Source organism: Narcine bancroftii, chromosome 3 (assembly GCF_036971445.1).
Source record: "Narcine bancroftii isolate sNarBan1 chromosome 3, sNarBan1.hap1, whole genome shotgun sequence".
NCBI classification, from domain to species: domain Eukaryota; kingdom Metazoa; phylum Chordata; class Chondrichthyes; order Torpediniformes; family Narcinidae; genus Narcine; species Narcine bancroftii.
The window spans coordinates 372,194,211-372,210,531 of NC_091471.1; positions in this window are offsets into that span (position 1 = coordinate 372,194,211).

Consider the following 16,321-nt stretch of genomic DNA (forward strand, 5'->3'; position numbering starts at 1 on the left):
CCGCCTCCTATTCCCCACCTCTGATTCCCCGCCTCTGATTCCCCGCCTCTGATTCCCTGCCTCAGATTCCCTGCCTCTGATTGCCTTCGTCTGATTCCCTGCCTCTGATTCCCTCCCTCTGATTTCCTTCCTCTGATTCCCTGCCTCTGATTCCCTGCATCTGATTCCCTGCCTCTGATTCCGCACGGCTGATTCCACGCCTCTCTGACCGTGTCTCTGATTCCCCGCCTCTGATTCCCTGCCTCTGATACCCTGCCTCTCTTTGCCTGCCTCTATTTCCGTGCCTCTTCCTCTGCATCTAGTTTCCCACATCTCAATTTTCCCCTCTGATAACCCACCTCTGATTCCATGCCTCTGATTCCCCACCTCTGATTCCCCGCCTCTGATTCCCTGCCTCAGATTCTCTGCCTCAGATTCCTTGCCTCAGATTCCCTGCCTCTGATTACCCGCCCCTTATTCCCCGCCTCTGATTCCCCGCCTCTGATTCCCCGCCTCTGATTCCCTGCCTCTGTTTCCCCGCGTCTGATTCCCCGCGTCTGATTCCCCGCCTCAGATTCCCTGGCTCTGATTCCCTGCCTGAGATTCCATGCCTCAGAATCCCCGCCTCAGATTCCCTGCCTCAGATTCCCCGCCTCAGGTTCCCCGCCTCAGATTCCCCGCCTCAGATTCCCTCCCTCTGATTCCATGCCTCTGATTCCCTGCCTCTGATTCCCTGCCTCTGATTCCCTGCCTCTGATTCCGCACGGCTGATTCCATGCCTCTCTGACCGTGTCTCTGATTCCCCGCCTCTGATTCCCTGCCTCTGATACCCTGCCTCTCTTTGCCTGCCTCTATTTCCGTGCCTCTTCCTCTGCATCTAGTTTCCCACATCTCAATTGCCCCCTCTGATAACCCACCTCTGATTCCATGCCTCTGATTCCCTGCCTCTGATTACCCGCCTCTTATTCCCCGCCTCTGATTCCCCGCCTCTGATTCCCTGCCTCTGTTTCCCCGCATCTGATTCCCCGCGTCTGATTCCCCGCCTCAGATTCCCCGGCTCTGATTCCCTGCCTGAGATTCCATGCCTCAGAATCCCCGCCTCAGATTCCCTGCCTCAGATTCCCCGCCTCAGATTCCCCACCTCAGATTCCCCGCCTCAGATTCCCTGCCTCAGATTCCCTGCCTCAGATTCCACGCCTCAGATTCCCCGCCTCAGATTCCCCGCCTCAGATTCCCTGCCTCAGATTCCTCGCCACTGATTCCCTGCCTCAGATTCCCTGCCTCTGATTGCCTTCCTCTGATTCCCTGCCTCTGATTCCCTCCCTCTGATTCCCTGCCTCTGATTCCCTGCCTCTGATTCCCTGCCTCTGATTCCCTGCCTCTGATTCCGCACGGCTGATTCCACGCCTCTCTGACCGTGTCTCTGATTCCCCGCCTCTGATTCCCTGCCTCTGATACCCTGCCTCTCTTTGCCTGCCTCTATTTCCGTGCCTCTTGCTCTGCATCTAGTTTCCCACATCTCAATTGCCCCCTCTGATAACCCACCTCTGATTCCATGCCTCTGATTCCCCACCTCTGATTCCCCGCCTCTGATTCCCTGCCTCAGATTCCCTGCCTCAGATTCCTTGCCTCAGATTCCCTGCCTCTGATTACCCGCCTCTTATTCCCCGCCTCTGATTCCCCGCCTCTGATTCCCCGCCTCTGATTCCCTGCCTCTGTTTCCCCGCGTCTGATTCCCCGCGTCTGATTCCCCGCCTCAGATTCCCCGGCTCTGATTCCCTGCCTGAGATTCCATGCCTCAGAATCCCCTCCTCAGATTCCCTGCCTCAGATTCCCCGCCTCAGATTCCCCGCCTCAGATTCCCCGCCTCAGATTCCCTGCCTCAGATTCCCCGCCTCAGATTCCACGCCTCAGATTCTCCGCCTCAGATTCCCCGCCTCAGATTCCCTGCCTCAGATTCCCCGCCTCAGATTCCCAGCCTCAGATTCCCTTCATCTGATTCCCTTCATCTGATTCCCTGCCTCTGATTCCCTGCCTCTGATTCCCTGCCTCTGATACCCTGCCTCTCTTTGCCTGCCTCTATTTCCGTGCCTCTTTCTCTGCATCTAGTTTCCCACATCTCATTTGCCCCCTCTGATAACCCGCCTCAGATTCCCCGCCTCAGATTCCCCGCCTCAGATTCCCTGCCTCAGATTCCCCGCCTCAGATTCCACGCCTCAGATTCCCCGCCTCTGATTCCCCGCCTCAGATTCCCTGCCTCAGATTCCCCGCCTCTGATTCCCTGCCTCAGATTCCCTGCCTCTGATTGCCTTCCTCTGATTCCCTGCCTCTGATTTCCTCCCTCAGATTCCCCGCCTCAGATTCCCCGCCTCAGATTCCCTGCCTCAGATTCCCCGCTCAGATTCCACGCCTCAGATTCCCCGCCTCAGTTTCCCCGCCTCAGATTCCCTGCCTCAGATTCCCTGCCTCAGATTCCCAGCCTCAGATTCCCTGCCTCTGATTGCCTTCCTCTGATTCCCTGCCTCTGATTCGCTCCCTCTGATTCCCTGCCTCTGATTCCCTGCCTCTGATTCCCTGCCTCTGATTCCCTGCCTCTGATTCTGCACGGCTGATTCCACGCCTCTCTGACCGTGTCTCTGATTCCCCGCCTCTGATTCCCTGCCTCTGATACCCTGCCTCTCTTTGCCTGCCTCTATTTCCGTGCCTCTTCCTCTGCATCTAGTTTCCCACATCTCAATTGCCCCCGCTGATAACCCACCTCTGATTCCATGCCTCAGATTCCCTGCCTCTGATTACCCGCCTCTTATTCAACGCCTCTGATTCCCCGCCTCTGATTCCCCGCCTCTGATTCCCTGCCTCTGCTTCCCCGCATCTGATTCCCCGCATCTGATTCCCCGCCTCAGATTCCCCGGCTCTGATTCCCTGCCTGAGATTCCATGCCTCAGAATCCCCGCCTCAGATTCCCTGCCTCAGATTCCCCGCCTCAGATTCCCAGCCTCAGATTCCCCGCCTCAGATTCCCTGCCTCAGATTCCCCGCCTCAGATTCCACGCCTCAGATTCCCCGCCTCAGATTCCCCGCCTCAGATTCCCTGCCTCAGATTCCCCGCCTCTGATTCCCTGCCTCAGATTCCCTGCCTCTGATTGCCTTCCTCTGATTCCCTGCCTCTGATTCCCTCCCTCTGATTCCCTGCCTCTGATTCCCTGCCTCTGATTCCCTGCCTCTGATTCCCTGCCTCTGATTCCGCATGGCTGATTCCACGCCTCTCTGACCGTGTCTCTGATTCCCCGCCTCTGATTCCCTGCCTCTGATACCCTGCCTCTCTTTGCCTGCCTCTATTTCCGTGCCTCTTCCTCTGCATCTAGTTTCCCACATCTCAATTGCCCCCTCTGATAACCCACCTCTGATTCCATGCCTCTGATTCCCCACCTCTGATTCCCCGCCTCTGATTCCCTGCCTCAGATTCCCTGCCTCAGATTCCTTGCCTCAGATTCCCTGCCTCTGATTACCCGCCTCTTATTCCCCGCCTCTGATTCCCCGCCTCTGATTCCCCGCCTCTGATTCCCCGCCTCTGATTCCCTGCCTCTGTTTCCCCGCGTCTGATTCCCCGCGTCTGATTCCCCGCCTCACATTCCCCGGCTCTGATTCCCTGCCTGAGATTCCATGCCTCAGAATCCCCGCCTCAGATTCCCTGCCTCAGATTCCCCGCCTCAGATTCCCCGCCTCAGATTCCCCGCCTCAGATTCCCTGCCTCAGATTCCCCGCCTCAGATTCCCCGCCTCAGATTCCCCGCCTCAGATTCCCCGCCTCAGATTCCCTGCCTCAGATTCCCTGCCCCAGATTCCCAGCCTCAGATTCCCTTCATCTGATTCCCTTCATCTGGTTCCCTGCCTCTGATTCCCTGCCTCTGATTCCCTGCCTCTGATTCCCCGCCTCTGATTCCCTGCCTCTGATTCCTTGCCTCTGATTGCCTGCCTCTGATTCCCTGCCTCTGATTCCCTGCCTCTGATTCCCTGCCTCTGATTCCGCACCTCTGATTCCACGCCTCTCTTTCCTTGTCTCTGATTCCCTGCCTCTGATTCCCTGCCTCTGATACCCTGCCTCTCTTTGCCTGCCTCTATTTCCGTGCCTCTTTCTCTGCATCTAGTTTCCCACATCTCATTTGCCCCCTCTGATAACCCGCCTCTGATTCCATGCCTCTGATTCACTGCCTCAGATCCCCTGCCTCAGATACCCCGACTCAGATTTACCGCCTCAGATTCCCCGCCTCAGATTCCCTGCCTCAGATTCCCTGCCTCAGATTCCCTGCCTCAGATTCCCTGCCTCAGATTCCCTGCCTCCGATTCCCCGCCTCTGATTCCCCGCCTCTGATTCCCCGCCTCTGATTCCCAGCCTCTGTATCCACGCCTCTGAATCCCCGCCTCTGATTCCCCGTCTCTGTTTCCCCGCCTCTGATTCCCTGCCTCTGATTCCCCGCCTCTGATTCCACGCCTCTGATTCCCCGCCTCTGATTCCAGGCCTCTTATTCCCCGCCACTGATTCCCCACCTCTGATTGCCTGCCACTGATTGCCCGCCTCTGATTCCCCGCCTCTGTTTCCCCGCCTCTGATTCCCCACCTCTGTCTGTATGTCTCTCTTTCGCCTCCGCTTTTTCCCCTACACACTTTCCGCGCCTCTCTTTCCCTCCCTCAATTTCAACAACTCTGTTTGATCTGTTCTGTGTACCTCATTTTCAACACACATGTTCCAACCACTATGTTTCACCCATCACTTTCCCTGCCTCTATTTTTCCGCCTATGTTTACCCGCCTCTGTTTACCCACCTGTTTCACTGCCTCTGATTCCCCGCCTCCGATTCCCCACCTCTGTCTCGACGCCTCTCTGTCGCCTCCACTCTTTCCCCTCCACTCTTTCCGTGCCTGTCTTTCCCTCCCACAATTTCAACAACACTGTTTGATCTGTTTTGTGTACCTCATTTTCAACGCACAAGTTCCAACCACTATGTTTCAGCCATCACTTTCCCCGCCTCTATTTATCCACCTATGTTTACCTGCCTCTGTTTACCCGCCTGTTTCCCCGCCTCTGATTCCCCACCTTTCATTCCCCGCCTCTCTTTCCCTGCCTCTATTTCCGCACCTCTTTCTCTGCCTCTCTTTCCCCACATCTCTTTTCCTCCCGCTGATTCCCCGCCTCTGATTCCAGGCCTCTGATTCCCTGCCTCTGATTCCCCGCCTCTGATTCCCTGCCTCAGATTCCCTGCCTCTGATTCCCTGCCTCAGATTTTCTGCCTCTGATTCCCCGCCTCTGATTCCCCGCCTCTTATTCCCCGCCTCGGATTCCCCGCCTCTGATTCCCCGCCTCTGATCCCCTGCCTCAGATTCCCCGGCTCTGGTTCCCTGCATCAGATTCCCTGCCTCAGATTCCCTGCCTCTGATTCCCCGCCTCTGATTCCCTGCCTCTGATTCCCCGCCTCTGATTCCCTGCCTCTGATTCCCTGCCTCAGATTCCCTGCCTCAGATTCCCTGCCTCTGATTCCCCGCCTTTGATTCCCCGCCTCTTATTCCCCGCCTCTGATTCCCCGCCTCTGATTCCCTGCCTCTGTTTCCCCGCCTCTGATTCCCCGCCTCTGATTCCCCGCCTCTGATTCCCTGCCTCAGATACCCTGCCTTAGATTCCTTGCCTCAGATTCCCTGCCTCAGATTCACCGCCTCAGATTCCCCGCCTCAGATTCCACGCCTCAGATTCCCCACCTCAGATTCCCCACCTCACATTCCCCACCTCAGATTCCCCGCCTCAGATTCCCTGCCTCAGATTCCCTGTCTCAGATTCGCTGCCTCAGATTCCCTTCATCTGATTCCCATCATCTGATTCCCTGCCTCTGATTCCCTGCCTCTGATTCCCTGCCTCTGATTCCCCGCCTCTGATTCCCCGCCTCAGATTGACTGCCTCAGATTCCCTGCCTCAGATTCCCTGCCTCTGATTCCCCACCTCTAAATCCCTGCCTCTGATTGCCTGCCTCTGATTCTGCGCCTCTGATTCCCCGCCTCTCTTTCCGTATCTCTGATTCCCCGCCTCAGATTCACTGCCTCACATACCCTGCCTCTCTTTGCCTGCCTCTATTTCCGTGCCTCTTTCTCTGCATCTAGTTTCCCACATCTCATTTGCCCCCTCTGATAACCCGCCTCTGATTCCATGCGTCTGATTCCCTGCCTCTGATTTCCCCGCCTCTGCTTCCCCGCCTCTGATTCCCTGCCTCAGAATCCCTGCCTCAGATTGCTTGCCTCAGATTCCTTGCCTCTGATTCCCCGCCTCTGATTCCCCGCCTCCTATTCCCCACCTCTGATTCCCCGCCTCTGATTCCCCGCCTCTGATTCCCTGCCTCAGATTCCCTGCCTCTGATTGCCTTCGTCTGATTCCCTGCCTCTGATTCCCTCCCTCTGATTTCCTGCCTCTGATTCCCTGCCTCTCATTCCCTGCATCTGATTCCCTGCCTCTGATTCCGCACGGCTGATTCCACGCCTCTCTGACCGTGTCTCTGATTCCCCGCCTCTGATTCCCTGCCTCTGATACCCTGCCTCTCTTTGCCTGCCTCTATTTCCGTGCCTCTTCCTCTGCATCTAGTTTCCCACATCTCAATTTTCCCCTCTGATAACCCACCTCTGATTCCATGCCTCTGATTCCCCACCTCTGATTCCCCGCCTCTGATTCCCTGCCTCAGATTCCCTGCCTCAGATTCCTTGCCTCAGATTCCCTGCCTCTGATTACCCGCCCCTTATTCCCCGCCTCTGATTCCCCGCCTCTGATTCCCCGCCTCTGATTCCCTGCCTCTGTTTCCCCGCGTCTGATTCCCCGCGTCTGATTCCCCGCCTCAGATTCCCTGGCTCTGATTCCCTGCCTGAGATTCCATGCCTCAGAATCCCCGCCTCAGATTCCCTGCCTCAGATTCCCCGCCTCAGGTTCCCCGCCTCAGATTCCCCGCCTCAGATTCCCTCCCTCTGATTCCCTGCCTCTGATTCCCTGCCTCTGATTCCCTGCCTCTGATTCCCTGCCTCTGATTCCGCACGGCTGATTCCACGCCTCTCTGACCGTGTCTCTGATTCCCCGCCTCTGATTCCCTGCCTCTGATACCCTGCCTCTCTTTGCCTGCCTCTATTTCCGTGCCTCTTCCTCTGCATCTAGTTTCCCACATCTCAATTTCCCCCTCTGATAACCCACCTCTGATTCCATGCCTCTGATTCCCTGCCTCTGATTACCCGCCTCTTATTCCCCGCCTCTGATTCCCCGCCTCTGATTCCCCGCCTCTGATTCCCTGCCTCTGTTTCCCCGCATCTGATTCCCCGCGTCTGATTCCCCGCCTCAGATTCCCCGGCTCTGATTCCCTGCCTGAGATTCCATGCCTCAGAATCCCCGCCTCAGATTCCCTGCCTCAGATTCCCCGCCTCAGATTCCACGCCTCAGATTCCCCGCCTCAGATTCCCCGCCTCAGATTCCCTGCCTCAGATTCCTCGCCACTGATTCCCTGCCCCAGATTCCCTGCCTCTGATTGCCTTCCTCTGATTCCCTGCCTCTGATTCCCTCCCTCTGATTCCCTGCCTCTGATTCCCTGCCTCTGATTCCCTGCCTCTGATTCCCTGCCTCTGATTCCGCACGGCTGATTCCACGCCTCTCTGACCGTGTCTCTGATTCCCCGCCTCTGATTCCCTGCCTCTGATACCCTGCCTCTCTTTGCCTGCCTCTATTTCCGTGCCTCTTGCTCTGCATCTAGTTTCCCACATCTCAATTGCCCCCTCTGATAACCCACCTCTGATTCCATGCCTCTGATTCCCCACCTCTGATTCCCCGCCTCTGATTCCCTGCCTCAGATTCCCTGCCTCAGATTCCTTGCCTCAGATTCCCTGCCTCTGATTACCCGCCTCTTATTCCCCGCCTCTGATTCCCCGCCTCTGATTCCCCGCCTCTGATTCCCTGCCTCTGTTTCCCCGCGTCTGATTCCCCGCGTCTGATTCCCCGCCTCAGATTCCCCGGCTCTGAATCCCTGCCTGAGATTCCATGCCTCAGAATCCCCGCCTCAGATTCCCTGCCTCAGATTCCCCGCTTCAGATTCCCCACCTCAGATTCCCCGCCTCAGATTCCCTGCCTCAGATTCCCCGCCTCAGATTCCACGCCTCAGATTCTCCGCCTCAGATTCCCCGCCTCAGATTCCCTGCCTCAGATTCCCCGCCTCAGATTCCCAGCCTCAGTTTCCCTTCATCTGATTCCCTTCATCTGATTCCCTGCCTCTGATTCCCTGCCTCTGATTCCCTGCCTCTGATACCCTGCCTCTCTTTGCCTGCCTCTATTTCCGTGCCTCTTTCTCTGCATCTAGTTTCCCACATCTCATTTGCCCCCTCTGATAACCCGCCTCAGATTCCCCGCCTCAGATTCCCCGCCTCAAATTCCCTGCCTCAGATTCCCCGCCTCAGATTCCACGCCTCAGATTCCCCGCCTCTGATTCCCCGCCTCAGATTCCCTGCCTCAGATTCCCCGCCTCTGATTCCCTGCCTCAGATTCCCTGCCTCTGATTGCCTTCCTCTGATTCCCTGCCTCTGATTTCCTCCCTCAGATTCCCCGCCTCAGATTCCCCGCCTCAGATTCCCTGCCTCAGATTCCCCGCCTCAGATTCCATGCCTCAGATTCCCCGCCTCAGATTCCCCGCCTCAGATTCCCTGCCTCAGATTCCCTGCCTCAGATTCCCAGCCTCAGATTCCCTGCCTCTGATTGCCTTCCTCTGATTCCCTGCCTCTGATTCGCTCCCTCTGATTCCCTGCCTCTGATTCCCTGCCTCTGATTCCCTGCCTCTGATTCCCTGCCTCTGATTCCGCACGGCTGATTCCACGCCTCTCTGACCGTGTCTCTGATTCCCCGCCTCTGATTCCCTGCCTCTGATACCCTGCCTCTCTTTGCCTGCCTCTATTTCCGTGCCTCTTCCTCTGCATCTAGTTTCCCACATCTCAATTGCCCCCGCTGATAACCCACCTCTGATTCCATGCCTCAGATTCCCTGCCTCTGATTACCCGCCTCTTATTCCACGCCTCTGATTCCCTGCCTCTGATTCCCCGCCTCTGATTCCCTGCCTCTGCTTCCCCGCATCTGATTCCCCGCATCTGATTCCCCGCCTCAGATTCCCCGGCTCTGATTCCCTGCCTGAGATTCCATGCCTCAGAATCCCCGCCTCAGATTCCCTGCCTCAGATTCCCCGCCTCAGATTCCCAGCCTCAGATTCCCCGCCTCAGATTCCCTGCCTCAGATTCCCCGCCTCAGATTCCACGCCTCAGATTCCCCGCCTCAGATTCCCCGCCTCAGATTCCCTGCCTCAGATTCCCCGCCTCTGATTCCCTGCCTCAGATTCCCTGCCTCTGATTGCCTTCCTCTGATTCCCTGCCTCTGATTCCCTCCCTCTGATTCCCTGCCTCTGATTCCCTGCCTCTGATTCCCTGCCTCTGATTCCCTGCCTCTGATTCCGCATGGCTGATTCCACGCCTCTCTGACCGTGTCTCTGATTCCCCGCCTCTGATTCCCTGCCTCTGATACCCTGCCTCTCTTTGCCTGCCTCTATTTCCGTGCCTCTTCCTCTGCATCTAGTTTCCCACATCTCAATTGCCCCCTCTGATAACCCAGCTCTGATTCCATGCCTCTGATTCCCCACCTCTGATTCCCCGCCTCTGATTCCCTGCCTCAGATTCCCTGCCTCAGATTCCTTGCCTCAGATTCCCTGCCTCTGATTACCCGCCTCTTATTCCCCGCCTCTGATTCCCCGCCTCTGATTCCCCGCCTCTGATTCCCTGCCTCTGTTTCCCCGCGTCTGATTCCCCGCGTCTGATTCCCCGCCTCACATTCCCCGGCTCTGATTCCCTGCCTGAGATTCCATGCCTCAGAATCCCCGCCTCAGATTCCCTGCCTCAGATTCCCCGCCTCAGATTCCCCGCCTCAGATTCCCCGCCTCAGATTCCCTGCCTCAGATTCCCCGCCTCAGATTCCCCGCCTCAGATTCCCCGCCTCAGATTCCCCGCCTCAGATTCCCTGCCTCAGATTCCCTGCCCCAGATTCCCAGCCTCAGATTCCCTTCATCTGATTCCCTTCATCTGATTCCCTGCCTCTGATTCCCTGCCTCTGATTCCCTGCCTCTGATTCCCCGCCTCTGATTCCCTGCCTCTGATTCCTTGCCTCTGATTGCCTGCCTCTGATTCCCTGCCTCTGATTCCCTGCCTCTGATTCCCTGCCTCTGATTCCGCACCTCTGATTCCACGCCTCTCTTTCCTTGTCTCTGATTCCCTGCCTCTGATTCCCTGCCTCTGATACCCTGCCTCTCTTTGCCTGCCTCTATTTCCGTGCCTCTTTCTCTGCATCTAGTTTCCCACATCTCATTTGCCCCCTCTGATAACCCGCCTCTGATTCCATGCCTCTGATTCACTGCCTCAGATCCCCTGCCTCAGATACCCCGACTCAGATTTACCGCCTCAGATTCCCCGCCTCAGATTCCCTGCCTCAGATTCCCTGCCTCAGATTCCCTGCCTTAGATTCCCTGCCTCAGATTCCCTGCCTCCGATTCCCCGCCTCTGATTCCCCGCCTCTGATTCCCCGCCTCTGATTCCCAGCCTCTGAATCCACGCCTCTGAATCCCCGCCTCTGATTCCCCGCCTCTGTTTCCCCGCCTCTGATTCCCCGCCTCTGATTCCCCGCCTCTGATTCCACGCCTCTTATTCCCCGCCACTGATTCCCCTCCTCTGATTGCCTGCCACTGATTGCCCGCCTCTGATTCCCCGCCTCTGTTTCCCCGCCTCTGATTCCCCACCTCTGTCTGTATGTCTCTCTTTCGCCTCCGCTTTTTCCCCTACACACTTTCCGCGCCTCTCTTTCCCTCCCTCAATTTCAACAACTCTGTTTGATCTGTTCTGTGTACCTCATTTTCAACACACATGTTCCAACCACTATGTTTCACCCATCACTTTCCCCGCCTCTATTTTTCCGCCTATGTTTACCCGCCTCTGTTTACCCACCTGTTTCACTGCCTCTGATTCCCCGCCTCTGATTCCCCACCTCTGTCTCGACGCCTCTCTGTCGCCTCCACTCTTTCCCCTCCACTCTTTCCGTGCCTGTCTTTCCCTCCCTCAATTTCAACAACACTGTTTGATCTGTTTTGTGTACCTCATTTTCAACGCACAAGTTCCAACCACTATGTTTCAGCCATCACTTTCCCCGCCTCTATTTATCCACCTATGTTTACCTGCCTCTGTTTACCCGCCTGTTTCCCCGCCTCTGATTCCCCACCTTTCATTCCCCGCCTCTCTTTCCCTGCCTCTATTTCCGCACCTCTTTCTCTGCCTCTCTTTCCCCACATCTCTTTTCCTCCCGCTGATTCCCCGCCTCTGATTCCAGGCCTCTGATTCCCTGCCTCTGATTCCCCGCCTCTGATTCCCTGCCTCAGATTCCCTGCCTCTGATTCCCTGCCTCAGATTTTCTGCCTCTGATTCCCCGCCTCTGATTCCCCGCCTCTTATTCCCCGCCTCGGATTCCCAGCCTCTGATTCCCCGCCTCTGATTCCCTGCCTCAGATTCCCCGGCTCTGATTCCCTGCATCAGATTCCCTGCCTCAGATTCCCTGCCTCTGATTCCCCGCCTCTGATTCCCTGCCTCTGATTCCCCGCCTCTGATTCCCTGCCTCTGATTCCCTGCCTCAGATTCCCTGCCTCAGATTACCTGCCTCTGATTCCCCGCCTTTGATTCCCCGCCTCTTATTCCCCGCCTCTGATTCCCCGCCTCTGATTCCCTGCCTCTGTTTCCCCGCCTCTGATTCCCCGCCTCTGATTCCCCGCCTCTGATTCCCTGCCTCAGATTCCCTGCCTTAGATTCCTTGCCTCAGATTCCCTGCCTCTGATTCCCCGCCTCTGATTCCCCACCTCTTATTCCCCGCCTCTGATTCCCCGCCTCTGATTCCCCGCCTCTGATTCCCTGCCTCTGATTCCCCGCCTCTGATTCCCCGCGTCTGATTCCCCGCCTCAGATTCCCCGGCTCTGATTCCCTGCCTGAGATTCCATGCCTCAGAATCCCCGCCTCAGATTCCCTGCCTCAGATTCCCCGCCTCAGATTCCCCGCCTCAGATTCCCCGCCTCAGATTCCCTGCCTCAGATTCCCCGCCTCAGATTCCCCGCCTCAGATTCCCCGCCTCAGATTCCCCGCCTAAGATTCCCTGCCTCAGATTCCCTGCCTCAGATTCCCTGCCTCAGATTCCCTTCATCTGATTCCCTTCATCTGATTCCCTGCCTCTCATTCCCTGCCTCTGATTTCCTGCCTCTGATTCCCCACCTCTGATTCCCCGCCTCAGATTCCCTGCCTCAGATTTCCTGCCTCAGATTCCCTGCCTCTGATTCCCTGCCTCAGATTCCCTGCCTCAGATTCCCTGCCTCAGATTCTCTGCCTCTGATTGCCTGCCTCTGATTCCCTGCCTCTGATTCCCTGCCTCTTATTGCCTGCCTCTGATTCCCTGCCTCTGATTCCCTGCCTCTGATTCCCTGCCTCTCTTTGCCTGCCTCTATTTCCGTGCCTCTTTCTCTGCATCTAGTTTCCCACATCTCATTTGCCCCCTCTGATAACACGCCTCTGATTCCATGCCTCTGATTCACTGCCTCAGATTCCCTGCCTCAGATACCCCGACTCAGATTTACCACCTCAGATTCCCCGCCTCAGATTCCCTGCCTCAGATTCCCTGCCTCAGATTCCCTGCCTCAGATTCCCTGCCTCAGATTCCCTGCCTCAGATTCCCTGCCTCCGATTCCCCGCCTCTGATTCCCCGCCTCTGATTCCCCGCCTCTGATACCCAGCCTCTGAATCCCCGCCTCTGAATCCCCGCCTCTGATTCCCCGCCTCTGTTTCCCCGCCTCTGATTCCCCGCCTCTAATTCCCCGCCTCTGATTCCACGCCTCTAATTCCCCGCCTCTGATTCCAGGCCTCTTATTCCCCGCCTCTGATTCCCCACCTCTGATTGCCTGCCACTGATTGCCCGCCTCTGATTCCCCGCCTCTGATTCCCCGCCTCTGATTCCCCACCACTGTCTATATGCCTCTCTTTCGCCTCAGCTTTTTCCCCTACACTCTTTCCGCGCCTCTCTTTCCCTCCCTCAATTTCAACAACTCTGTTTGATCTGTTCTGTGTACCTCATTTTCAACACACAAGATCCAACCACTATGTTTCACCCATCACTTTCCCCGCCTCTATTTTTCCACCTATGTTTACCCGCCTCTGTTTATTCACCTGTTTCACCGCCTCTGATTCCCCGCCTCTGATTCCCCACCTCTGTCTCGACGCCTCTCTTTCGCCTCCACTCTTTCCCCTCCACTCTTTCCGTGCCTGTCTTTCCCTCCCTCAATTTCAACAACACTGTTTGATCTGTTTTGTGTACCTCATTTTAAACACACAAGTTCCAACCACTATGTTTTCCCGCCTCTTTCCCCGCCTCTATTTATCCACCTATGTTTAACTGCCTCTGTTTACCCGCCTGTTTCCCCGCCTCTGATTCCCCACCTTTCATTCCCCGCCTCTCTTTCTCTGCCTCTATTTCTGCGCCTCTTTCTCTGCCTCTCTTTCCCCACATCTCTTTTCCTCCCGCTGATGCCCCGCCTCTGATTCCCCGCCTCTGATTCCCTGCCTCTGATTCCCCGCCTCTGATTCCCTGCCTCAGATTCCCTGCCTCAGATTCCCTGCCTCAGATTCCCTGCTTCTGATTCCCCGCCTCTGTTTCCCCGCCTCTTATTCCCCGCCTCTGATTCCCCGCCTCTGATTCCCCGCCTCTGATTCCCTGCCTCAGATTCCCTGTCTCAGATTCCCTGCCTCAGATTCCCTTCATCTGATTCCCTTCATCTGATTCCCTGCCTCTGATTCCCTGCCTCTGATTCCCTGCCTCGGATTCCCCGCCTCTGATTCCCTGCCTCTGATTCCTTGCCTCTGATTGCCTGCCTCTGATTCCCTGCCTCTGATTCCCTGCCTCTGATTCCCTGCCTCTGATTCCGCACCTCTGATTCCACGCCTCTCTTTCCTTGTCTCTGATTCCCTGCCTCTGATTCCCTGCCTCTGATACCCTGCCTCTCTTTGCCTGCCTCTATTTCCGTGCCTCTTTCTCTGCATCTAGTTTCCCACATCTCATTTGCCCCCTCTGATAACCCGCCTCTGATTCCATGCCTCTGATTCACTGCCTCAGATCCCCTGCCTCAGATACCCCGACTCAGATTTACCGCCTCAGATTCCCCGCCTCAGATTCCCTGCCTCAGATTCCCTGCCTCAGATTCCCTGCCTCAGATTCCCTGCCTCAGATTCCCTGCCTCCGATTCCCTGCCTCTGATTCCCCACCTCTAAATCCCTGCCTCTGATTGCCTGCCTCTGATTCTGCGCCTCTGATTCCCCGCCTCTCTTTCCGTATCTCTGATTCCCCGCCTCAGATTCACTGCCTCACATACCCTGCCTCTCTTTGCCTGCCTCTATTTCCGTGCCTCTTTCTCTGCATCTAGTTTCCCACATCTCATTTGCCCCCTCTGATAACCCGCCTCTGATTCCATGCGTCTGATTCCCCGCCTCTGATTTCCCCGCCTCTGCTTCCCCGCCTCTGATTCCCTGCCTCAGAATCCCTGCCTCAGATTCCTTGCCTCAGATTCCTTGCCTCTGATTCCCCGCCTCTGATTCCCCGCCTCCTATTCCCCACCTCTGATTCCCCGCCTCTGATTCCCCGCCTCTGATTCCCTGCCTCAGATTCCCTGCCTCTGATTGCCTTCGTCTGATTCCCTGCCTCTGATTCCCTCCCTCTGATTTCCTTCCTCTGATTCCCTGCCTCTGATTCCCTGCATCTGATTCCCTGCCTCTGATTCCGCACGGCTGATTCCACGCCTCTCTGACCGTGTCTCTGATTCCCCGCCTCTGATTCCCTGCCTCTGATACCCTGCCTCTCTTTGCCTGCCTCTATTTCCGTGCCTCTTCCTCTGCATCTAGTTTCCCACATCTCAATTTTCCCCTCTGATAACCCACCTCTGATTCCATGCCTCTGATTCCCCACCTCTGATTCCCCGCCTCTGATTCCCAGCCTCAGATTCTCTGCCTCAGATTCCTTGCCTCAGATTCCCTGCCTCTGATTACCCGCCCCTTATTCCCCGCCTCTGATTCCCCGCCTCTGATTCCCCGCCTCTGATTCCCTGCCTCTGTTTCCCCGCGTCTGATTCCCCGCGTCTGATTCCCCGCCTCAGATTCCCTGGCTCTGATTCCCTGCCTGAGATTCCATGCCTCAGAATCCCCGCCTCAGATTCCCTGCCTCAGATTCCCCGCCTCAGGTTCCCCGCCTCAGATTCCCCGCCTCAGATTCCCTCCCTCTGATTCCATGCCTCTGATTCCCTGCCTCTGATTCCCTGCCTCTGATTCCCTGCCTCTGATTCCGCACGGCTGATTCCATGCCTCTCTGACCGTGTCTCTGATTCCCCGCCTCTGATTCCCTGCCTCTGATACCCTGCCTCTCTTTGCCTGCCTCTATTTCCGTGCCTCTTCCTCTGCATCTAGTTTCCCACATCTCAATTGCCCCCTCTGATAACCCACCTCTGATTCCATGCCTCTGATTCCCTGCCTCTGATTACCCGCCTCTTATTCCCCGCCTCTGATTCCCCGCCTCTGATTCCCTGCCTCTGTTTCCCCGCATCTGATTCCCCGCGTCTGATTCCCCGCCTCAGATTCCCCGGCTCTGATTCCCTGCCTGAGATTCCATGCCTCAGAATCCCCGCCTCAGATTCCCTGCCTCAGATTCCCCGCCTCAGATTCCCCACCTCAGATTCCCCGCCTCAGATTCCCTGCCTCAGATTCCCTGCCTCAGATTCCACGCCTCAGATTCCCCGCCTCAGATTCCCCGCCTCAGATTCCCTGCCTCAGATTCCTCGCCACTGATTCCCTGCCTCAGATTCCCTGCCTCTGATTGCCTTCCTCTGATTCCCTGCCTCTGATTCCCTCCCTCTGATTCCCTGCCTCTGATTCCCTGCCTCTGATTCCCTGCCTCTGATTCCCTGCCTCTGATTCCGCACGGCTGATTCCATGCCTCTCTGACCGTGTCTCTGATTCCCCGCCTCTGATTCCCTGCCTCTGATACCCTGCCTCTCTTTGCCTGCCTCTATTTCCGTGCCTCTTGCTCTGCATCTAGTTTCCCACATCTCAATTGCCCCCTCTGATAACCCACCTCTGATTCCATGCCTCTGATTCCCCACCTCTGATTCCCCGCCTCTGATTCCCTGCCTCAGATTCCCTGCCTCAGATTCCTTGCCTCAGATTCCCTGCCTCTGATTACCCG